The 10,667-nt window shown below is 43.0% G+C and overlaps 1 long non-coding RNA gene across 1 annotated transcript; it reads left to right on the top strand.

The window, feature by feature from the left end:
* Positions 1-888: 888 nt before the first annotated feature.
* On the top strand, positions 889-1,696 carry LOC138851603 (uncharacterized). Its single transcript, XR_011391297.1, has 2 exons — positions 889-934; positions 1,477-1,696. It is a non-coding gene; the product is annotated as an uncharacterized lncRNA (long non-coding RNA).
* Positions 1,697-10,667: the final 8,971 nt, after the last annotated feature.

Here is a 10,667-nt window from a genome sequence, read left to right as displayed (position 1 = left end):
CAGGTGCTCCCCCTTCCCCACTTCCCCCACACCCCAACCTTGCACACCCACCCGCCAGGGTCCGTGGTTCCAGGAGTTCACCTGTGCGAAGGCCAGGTGCTCCCCCTTCCCCACTTCCCCCACACCCCAACCTTGCACTCCCCCCCCCACTACCCCCACACCCCAACCTTGGGTCCGTGGTTCCAGGAGTTCACCTGTGCGAAGGCCAGGTGCTCCCCCTTCCCCACTTCCCCCACACCCCAACCTTGCACTCCCCCCCCGGGTCCGTGGTTCCAGGAGTCCACCTGTGTGACGCCAGGTGCTCCCCCTTCCCCACTACCCCCACACCCCAACCTTGCACACCCCCCCCGGGTCCGTGGTTCCAGGAGTTCACCTGTGCGAAGGCCAGGTGCTCCCCCCTCCCCCCAACCCCCCCACCCCCACCATGCACACCACCCCCCCCCCCCGGTCCGTGGTTCCAGGAGTTCACCTGTGCGAAGGCCAGGTGCTCCCCCTTCCCCACTTCCCCCACACCCCAACCGTGCACCCCCACCCCCGGGTCCGTGGTTCCAGGAGTTCACCTGTGCGAAGGCCAGGTGCTCCCCCTTCCCCACTTCCCCCACACCCCAACCTTGCACTCCCCCCCCGGGTCCGTGGTTCCAGGAGTCCACCTGTGTGACGCCAGGTGCTCCCCCTTCCCCACTACCCCCACACCCCAACCTTGCACCCCCCCCCGGGTCCGTGGTTCCAGGAGTTCACCTGTGCGAAGGCCAGGTGCTCCCCCTTCCCCACTACCCCCACACCCCAACCTTGCACCCCCCCCCCCGGGTCCGTGGTTCCAGGAGTTCACCTGTGCGAAGGCCAGGTGCTCCCCCTTCCCCACTTCCCCCACACCCCAACCTTGCACTCCCCCCCCCGGGTCCGTGGTTCCAGGAGTCCACCTGTGTGACGCCAGGTGCTCCCCCTTCCCCACTACCCCCACACCCCAACCTTGCACCCCCCCCCGGGTCCGTGGTTCCAGGAGTTCACCTGTGCGAAGGCCAGGTGCTCCCCCTTCCCCACTTGCCCCACACCCCAACCTTGCACCCCCCCCCACGGTCCGTGGTTCCAGGAGTTCACCTGTGCGAAGGCCAGGTTCTCCCCCTTCCCCACTTCCCCCACCCCCCACCCGTGCGCCCCCCCCCCCCGGGTCCGTGGTTCCAGGAGTTCACCTGTGCGAAGGCCAGGTGCTCCCCCTTCCCCACTTCCCCCCCACCCCAACCTTGCACCCCCCCCCGGGTCCGTGGTTCCAGGAGTTCACCTGTGCGAAGGCCAGGTGCTCCCCCTTCCCCACTTCCCCCACACCCCAACCTTGCACACCCCCCCCCCGGGTCCGTGGTTCCAGGAGTTCACCTGTGCGAAGGCCAGGTGCTCCCCCTTCCCCACTACCCCCACACCCCAACCTTGCACACCCCCCCCGGGTCCGTGGTTCCAGGAGTTCACCTGTGCGAAGGCCAGGTGCTCCCCCTTCCCCACTTCCCCCACACCCCAACCTTGCACACCCAAGGTCTGCCTCAACAACCAGTGAGTATCCTTTCCGTCTCTCCCAGGTCCGCGTGTCCAGGAGTCCATCTGTCCGCCTTCAGATATTCTCCCTTCCCCACTTCCCCAAGGTATCCTCGCCTTTCCCAGGTCCATGTGTCCAGGAATCCATCCGTGGGCCCCCGGATGTCTCCCCTTCCTCACTTCCCTTAGGATATCTTCCAGCCTCAGCCTTCCCCAGGTTATGTATCCCTCCGTGATCTAGCCAGATGAGAACGAGGCCTTGTTTAGCTGGTCTACGGTAGAGACTGTCCAGGTGGGTGGAATTACAGGAGGGGACACACAGAAACTGCGTCCTGTAAATACACCCACCAAGACAGTCTAGACCGTAGGTCAGCCAGACGCAGCCAAGCTACCGTCCAGTTCGACCACCAAGGCCTGGTCACTCAGTGAAAATTTGGGAGTTCTATTTATATTACACAATTCATCAACATTAAATATAAGTTTCTTTTTGTGCTTAATAAGCAGCTTAAGTGCATTTGTGAATGTTTTGTTGTAATAACTGTAATAAGTATTAAACTTCGTGTTTTTATTTTGTTATTTGTCTTATGTATTTGGAAAACGATCAGTTACAAGCGCCGCTCACAATGTTAATAAGTCACTTTATCTGACTTTTTGGGTTATCCTGGGTAATTTACATATTCGTTAATATGTATGATAGATTGTGTAAGTGTTTTTACATGTACTTGTACCTAAGTAAACTTACTTAACTTACACATACACTTGTTTTTACACTCATTTGCGCATTTCCGTAAACGAAGCTTGTTGGTTCACCATCATTCATACACTCGTAAAACTGCGCACATGAGCACACACACACACACACACACACACACACACACACACACACACACACACACACACACACACACACACACACACACACACACACACACACACACACACACACACACACACACACACACACACACACACACACACACACACACACACACACACACACACACACACACACACACACACACACACACACACACACACACACACACACACACACACACACACACACACACACACACACACACACACACACACACACACACACACACACACACACACACACACACACACACACACACACACACACACACACACACACACACACACACACACACACACACACACACACACACACACACACACACACACAATAAACGTTATGGGATGACAATAAAAACTAGAATTAAGATGGTGGTTCTTGCACACTGGACAGTACGACTCTGTCTAAGATACTGTGTTATGTTGTAATGTTCTGTGATGTGAGAATGTCAAGCAAAATGTAAAACTAATGTTGTGTTGTAATGTGTTGAGATGTTTAAATGTTAGCAGTATTATACCATGAATGTTGTGCCACACAATGGTATTTATCCCGTCCTAATGTTTATGCTATAAATAATACTTAACGTTAATGTTTAGGTAATGTTTAACTCGCAGCTGAATATTATTATGTTCATTATCCACCTGTCATTATCCACCTGTCATTATCCACCTGTCATTATCCACCTGTCATTATCCACCTGTCATTATCCACCTGTCATTATCCACCTGTCATTATCCACCTGTCATTATCCACCTGTCATTATCCACCTGTCATTATCCACCTGTCATTATCCACCTGTCATTATCCACCTGTCATTATCCACCTGTCATTATCCACCTGTCATTATCCACCTGTCATTATCCACCTGTCATTATCCACCTGTCATTATCCACCTGTCATTATCCACCTGTCATCCACCTGTCATTATCAACCTGTCATTATCCACCTGTTATTATCCACCTGTCATTATCCACCTGTCATTATCCACCTGTCATTATCCACCTGTCATTATCCACCTGTCATTATCCACCTGTCATTATCCACCACCCTGGACAGGTTTCTCTGTCATATTCCATCTCCCTTGACTGGTTTTCTTGTCTTTTTACGTCGCCCTTGACGTATTCTCTTTTACTCCATCGCCTTGAATGTTTTTCCCAGTCACGTTCCTCCGCCCTAGAGAGGTTTCTTTGTCATATTCCATGAGAGGTGACAGGTGTCCTTATCATTTTCCATCGAGCTTCCTGGGTATCCCCTGTCATTTTCCGTCGCAATGGACTTTTTCTGTCATAATCCATAACTCTGAACTTGTTTCTCTCTCATATTTACTCGCCCTGAACAGGTTTCCTTTTCTTTTCCGTCGTCATAGACGGGTTCCTGTCATTTTTCAATTGTCCTGGACGAGTTTTCTTGTCATATTCCATCACCTGGACGAGTTTCGTTGTCATTTTCAATCGCCTTGGAAAGATTTCCCTGTCATTTTCCAACGACCTTCAAAGGTTTCCCTCTCATGTTCCATCGGCCTGGATTCATTTCTTGTAGTTTTTCATCGTCTTGGACGGGTTTCTCTGTCATCTTCCATCGTCTTGGACGGGTTCTTCTGTGTTCCATCGTCCTGAACAGAACTTCTCATTTTCCATCGCCTTGGGCGGGTTTTTCTTTCATTTTCTATTAATATGGAACTGTTTTTCTGTCGTTTTCTATGTAATGTATGAGTTTTGCTGTCATTTTCTGTTTCAGTAGACAGATTTTCTTGTCATATTCCCTCGCTTTGGACGGTTTTCTGCAACATTCCATCGCCCTGTATGGGTTCCCCGGTTATTTTCCATCACCGTGGACAGGCTTCTCTTTCATTTTCCATTGCCCTGAAATTGATTCCCTGTCACATTCCATCGCCCTCGACGGGTTTCCCTGTCATTTTTCCATCGCCCAGGACGGGTTTCCCTGTCATATTCCATCTCCCTGGATGGGTTTCTGTCATATTCCATCGCTCTGGTGGGTTTCCCTGTCATATTCCATCGCTCTGGTGGGTTTCCCTGTCATATTCCATCGCCCTGGACGGGTTTTCCTGTCATATTCCATCGCCCTGGACGGGGTTTCCTTTCATATTCCATCTCCCTGGACGGGTTTCCCTGTCATATTCCATCGCCCTGAACGAGTTTCCCTGTCATATTCCGTCTCCCTGGGTGGGTTTCCCTTTCATATTCCATCGCCCTGGACGGGTTTCTCTGTCGTATTCCGTTGCCCTGGACGGGTTTCCCTGTTATATTCCATCTCCCTGGACGGGTTTCTCTCTCATACTCCATTGTCCTGTACGAGCTTCCCTGTCATATTCCATCGCCCTAGACAGGTTGCTCTATCATATTCCATTTCCCTGAACGGGTTTACCTGTCATATTCTATCTCTTTGATCATTTTCCCTTTTCATATTCCATCTCCCTGAACTCTTTTCCTTCTCATATTCCATCGCCCTGTCCGGGCTTCCCTGTCATATTCCATCGCCCTGGACGGGTTTCCCTGTCATATTCCATCTCCTTGGGCTGGTTTCCCTCTCACATTCCATCTCCCTGGACGGGTTTCCCTGTCATATTCCATCGCCCTGGACTGGTTTCCTTGAAAGGGTGACGTTAAGAAAATTAAAGAAGAGGCAAGATTAGCGGACTCAGAACATAGACTTCAGGGACACAGCCACAAACCTCAGAGTGAAAGACACAGAGTGATTACCTTTCGATCGAATTATTCCGGGCAATGTAATAGATGTGTTGTCTATTATGGAGTATGCAGCACCAGCATATAACCCGAACCTCTACAAACATGTTAACGTATTAGAGAATGTTCAGAGAAAGTGCTGTGCTTGTTCCAGAGTTAAGAGTTATGAGCTGCGAGGAGACGTTATCACAATGTAGAAGATCCAGGAGACACATATAGTTCTGTCTTTCCTAGTTTTAAGTATATAATATTTTTTTCCAACTCTAGTTTGTCCAGCACACCGAATTTTCTATTGGTCACCATTTTATTAGCAGTTGGTGTCAAGCTCCTGGGCTTGGTGCCATCCCTTACTTCTTGGAATGTATTAGTCGTTGTATTTGAAGTTTGTGAGGTTTCTTTTCATCGAGTACTGTGTTTCTGAGGAAGAAAGAGAACACAGTTATGGAATGACAATGGTCACCCTCTACTGTGTTAGCTCATATAAATCATCAATCATTAATTTTCTAGAGGAAACATCTGCACCGATTATATCTGTGATGTGACAAAAAGAGACAAAATTCTCCTTCCCTCAGGAAGAAACTTAAAAAAAAGAGTCACTGAAAGGATAATCTCGGTGGAGACACCACCATCACACAGACGTATAATACCAGCTGACTTGATTCATCTTATAAGTAACAAACGAACCTCTACCTAAAGTCTTTAACCAACAGAGTCCTGCCATCACTCTGTTTCCAGCATAAACCCACCACAGATCTTCTAAAACAGTCTTCTGGTAACAATCCTTCCAGTAGTGTCCTTCCAGTAGCGTCCAGACTTACACACTTGCATCCTAGCAACAGAATCCTAAGATAAGAATCCTTTTAATAAGTCTTTAATCAGATATTTACCAAACATGTTATATACAGTGTTATTAACTTTGGTGTATCAGACAGACTTTATACACATCACAACACAACGATGGTGGTGAAAAATACATAATAGCAGTACTTCCTGGTTTTGTGGCATATATCTTTGCAACATAGTGCACTACAACATTCAGTGTTGCAGTATGCATTTAGTGGTACATTGATACATCACAGTACATAACAACAGTCTGGGAGACAGTAGCACACAGTCGTACTGGCCAGGTTGTGGCAACACACAGTCGTACTGGCCAGGTTGTGGCAACACACAGTCAACACACAGTCGTACTGGCCAGGTTGTGGCAACACACAGTCGTACTGGCCAGGTTGTGGCAACACACAGTCGTACTGGCCAGGTTGTGGCAACACACAGTCGTACTGGCCAGGTTGTGGCAACACACAGTCGTACTGGCCAGGTTGTGGCAACACACAGTCGTACTGGCCAGGTTGTGGCAACACACAGTCGTACTGGCCAGGTTGTGGCAACACACAGTCGTACTGGCCAGGTTGTGGCAACACACAGTCGTACTGGCCAGGTTGTGGCAACACACAGTCGTACTGGCCAGGTTGTGGCAACACACAGTCGTACTGGCCAGGTTGTGGCAACACACAGTCGTACTGGCCAGGTTGTGGCAACACACAGTCGTACTGGCCAGGTTGTGGCAACACACAGTCGTACTGGCCAGGTTGTGGCAGCCACCACCAAAATTCTTATTGTCAACAGATGGAATCATCCAAGTTGACAGTTTTTATTTTCATCCCAGAAAGTTTTTGTTTTGTATCTGTGACGGTGAAAGTTTTCTTATGTTATTAATGAAGAAGTGAGAGAAGTGTTTGTATGAGAACTGAGAGAGTTATTTAATAATTAATTCTTCTTAAACAAAGTGTTATATAAGAATATCTTCTTTATCTTAACCACAAGTCTCTCAAGTTAGTCACTTCTTCACATATTTACATCTTTTTCCATATTATTTCATCAAAATATTATAACCCTCATTACATATATAAACAAAAATTTTCTAAATTCTCTTACACAATTTATACAATATTAAATTAACTTAAACAATGGTGAGAGAGAGTGTAGATATGTCTGTGATAACGTGAACACATGTATATATGTGTGTTGCTAGTAGTGTGTTTGTAGCGATGTATGTGTGTACACATGTATGTATATATGTGTGTTGCTAGTAGTGTGTTTGTAGCGATGTATGTGTGTACACATGTATGTATGTGTGTTGATAGTAGTGTGTTTGTAGCGATGTATGTGTGTACACATGTATATATGTGTGTTGCTAGTAGTGTGTTTGTAGCGATGTATGTGTGTACACATGTATATATGTGTGTTGCTAGTAGTGTGTTTGTAGCGATGTATGTGTGTACACATGTATATATGTGTGTTTGTAGTGATGTATATGTGTACACATGTATGTATATATGTGTGTTGGTAGTGATGTATGTGTGTACACATGTATATATGTGTGTTGATAGTAGTGTGTTTGTAATGATGTATATGTACACATGTATGTATATGTGTGTTGATAGTAGTGTGTTTGTAGCGATGTATGTGTGTACACATGTATATATGTGTGTTGATAGTAGTGTGTTTGTAATGATGTATATGTACACATGTATGTATATGTGTGTTGATAGTAGTGTGTTTGTAATGATGTATATGTACACATGTATGTATATGTGTGTTGATAGTAGTGTGTTTGTAATGATGTATATGTGTACACATGTATGTATATATGTGTGTTGATAGTAGTGTGTTTGTAGTGATGTATATGTGTACACATGTATGTATATATGTGTGTTGGTAGTAGTGTGTTTGTAGTGATGTATATGTGTACACATGTATGTATATATGTGTTGGTAGTAGTGTGTTTGTAGTGATGTGTATGTGTACACATGTATGTATATATGTGTGTTTGTAGTGTATGTGTACACATGTATGTGTACACATGTATGTATGTGTATATGTGTGTGTTGTAGTAGTGTGTTTGTAGTGATGTATGTGTGTACACATGTATGTATATATGTGTGTTGCTAGTAGTGTGTTTGTACACATGTATGTATATGTGTAGTAGTGTGTTTGTAGCGATGTATGTGTGTACACATGTATGTATATATGTGTGTTGGTAGTAGTGTGTTTGTAGTGATGTGTATGTGTACACATGTATGTATATATGTGTGTTGATAGTAGTGTGTTTGTAGCGATGTATGTGTGTACACATGTATGTATATGTGTTTGTTGGTAGTAGTGTTTGTAATGATGTATATGTGTACACATGAATGCATGTGTGTGTTGATAGTGTGTTTGTAGTGATGTGTATGTGTACACATGTATATGTGTGTGTTGGTAGTAATGTATATGTGTACACATGTATGTATATATGTGTGTTGGTAGTAGTTTGTAGTCATGTATATGTGTACACATGTATGTATATTTGTGTGTTGGTAGTAGTGTGTTTGTAGTGATGTGTATGTGTACACATGTATGTATATATGTGTGTTGGTAGTAGTGTGTTTGTAGTGCTGTGTATGTGTACACATGTATGAATATATGTGTGTTGGAAGTAGTGTGTTTGTAGTGATGTGTATGTGTACACATGTATGTATATATGTGTGTTGGTAGCACTGTGTTTGTAGTGATGTGTATGTGTACACATGTATGTATATATGTGTTGGGTGTGTTTGTAGTGATGTGTATGTGTACACATGTATGTATATATGTGTGTTGGTAGTAGTGTGTAGTGATGTGTATGTGTACACATGTATGTATATATGTGTTTGTAGTGATGTATATGTGTACACATGTATGTATATATGTGTGTTTGTAGTGTGTTTGTATGTGTATGTGTACACATGTATGTATATATGTGTGTTTGGTAGTAGTGATGTGTATGTGTACACATGTATGTATATATGTGTGTTGTAGTGATGTGTTTGTAGTGATGTGTGTACACATGTATGTGTGTTTGTAGTGTATATGTGTACACATGTATGTATATATGTGTGTTTGTAGTGATGTATATGTGTACACATGTATGTATATATGTGTGTTTGTAGTGATGTATATGTGTACACATGTATGTATATATGTGTGTTTGTAGTGATGTATATGTGTACACATGTATGTATATATGTGTGTTTGTAGTGATGTATATGTGTACACATGTATGTATATATGTGTGTTTGTAGTGATGTATATGTGTACACATGTATGTATATATGTGTGTTTGTAGTGATGTATATGTGTACACATGTATGTATATATGTGTGTTTGTAGTGATGTATATGTGTACACATGTATGTATATATGTGTGTTTGTAGTGATGTATATGTGTACACATGTATGTATATATGTGTGTTTGTAGTGATGTATATGTGTACACATGTATGTATATATGTGTGTTTGTAGTGATGTATATGTGTACACATGTATGTATATATGTGTGTTTGTAGTGATGTATATGTGTACACATGTATGTATATATGTGTGTTTGTAGTGATGTATATGTGTACACATGTATGTATATATGTGTGTTTGTAGTGATGTATATGTGTACACATGTATGTATATATGTGTGTTTGTAGTGATGTATATGTGTACACATGTATGTATATATGTGTGTTTGTAGTGATGTATATGTGTACACATGTATGTATATATGTGTGTTTGTAGTGATGTATATGTGTACACATGTATGTATATATGTGTGTTTGTAGTGATGTATATGTGTACACATGTATGTATATATGTGTGTTTGTAGTGATGTATATGTGTACACATGTATGTATATATGTGTGTTTGTAGTGATGTATATGTGTACACATGTATGTATATATGTGTGTTTGTAGTGATGTATATGTGTACACATGTATGTATATATGTGTGTTTGTAGTGATGTATATGTGTACACATGTATGTATATATGTGTGTTTGTAGTGATGTATATGTGTACACATGTATGTATATATGTGTGTTTGTAGTGATGTATACGTGTATGTATATATATGTGTGTTTGTAGTGATGTATATGTGTACACATGTATGTATATATGTGTGTTTGTAGTGATGTATATGTGTACACATGTATGTATATATGTGTGTTTGTAGTGATGTATATGTGTACACATGTATGTATATATGTGTGTTTGTAGTGATGTATATGTGTACACATGTATGTATATATGTGTGTTTGTAGTGATGTATATGTGTACACATGTATGTATATATGTGTGTTTGTAGTGATGTATATGTGTACACATGTATGTATATATGTGTGTTTGTAGTGATGTATATGTGTACACATGTATGTATATATGTGTGTTTGTAGTGATGTATATGTGTACACATGTATGTATATATGTGTGTTTGTAGTGATGTATATGTGTACACATGTATGTATATATGTGTGTTTGTAGTGATGTATATGTGTACACATGTATGTATATATGTGTGTTTGTAGTGATGTATATGTGTACACATGTATGTATATATGTGTGTTTGTAGTGATGTATATGTGTACACATGTATGTATATATGTGTGTTTGTAGTGATGTATATGTGTACACATGTATGTATATATGTGTGTTTGTAGTGATGTATATGTGTACACATGTATGTATATATGTGTGTTTGTAGTGATGTATATGT

The sequence above is a fragment of the Cherax quadricarinatus genome, unplaced genomic scaffold (assembly GCF_038502225.1).
Source record: "Cherax quadricarinatus isolate ZL_2023a unplaced genomic scaffold, ASM3850222v1 Contig1179, whole genome shotgun sequence".
NCBI lineage: Eukaryota > Metazoa > Arthropoda > Malacostraca > Decapoda > Parastacidae > Cherax > Cherax quadricarinatus.
This window is presented reverse-complemented; position numbering and strand designations above follow the sequence as displayed.